This window comes from Penaeus monodon, chromosome 21, assembly GCF_015228065.2.
Source record: "Penaeus monodon isolate SGIC_2016 chromosome 21, NSTDA_Pmon_1, whole genome shotgun sequence".
In the NCBI taxonomy this organism is placed as follows: domain Eukaryota; kingdom Metazoa; phylum Arthropoda; class Malacostraca; order Decapoda; family Penaeidae; genus Penaeus; species Penaeus monodon.
The window spans coordinates 18,940,759-18,941,012 of record NC_051406.1 but is presented as its reverse complement, the minus strand read 5'-3'; the positions used below and the strand labels follow the sequence as shown (position 1 = coordinate 18,941,012).

Genomic DNA, 254 nt, shown 5'->3' with positions numbered 1-254 from the left:
TCCAGAAAACACCCGGGGGAGCCCCCCGGGGACTCACGGGGGCCCCAAAAAGTCCTCGACTGAGGGGGAGGAGCTTCGGAAAAAAACCCCCCCCCTTCCGGGGGCCCGGCATTTGGTCCTTCAAAAAAACGGGGGGGTCCCCCCCGCCCCCGCCCCCCAATTTTCGTTTTTCGAAGGTGATGGGCAGCTCCAGCATGAAAGAAGGTGGGGTTTTCCACTTCGAAGAGCGAATTTTTGGGAAACCTCATCTCCAC

The 254-nt window shown here is 60.2% G+C and overlaps 1 protein-coding gene across 1 annotated transcript in view; it reads right to left on the bottom strand.

Annotated features, from left to right (window-relative positions):
* Window positions 1–254, bottom strand: part of LOC119586299 (ovalbumin-related protein X-like) — a 52,031-nt gene that overhangs the window by 18,851 nt on the left and 32,926 nt on the right. The gene's annotated exons all lie outside the window — the stretch shown is intronic.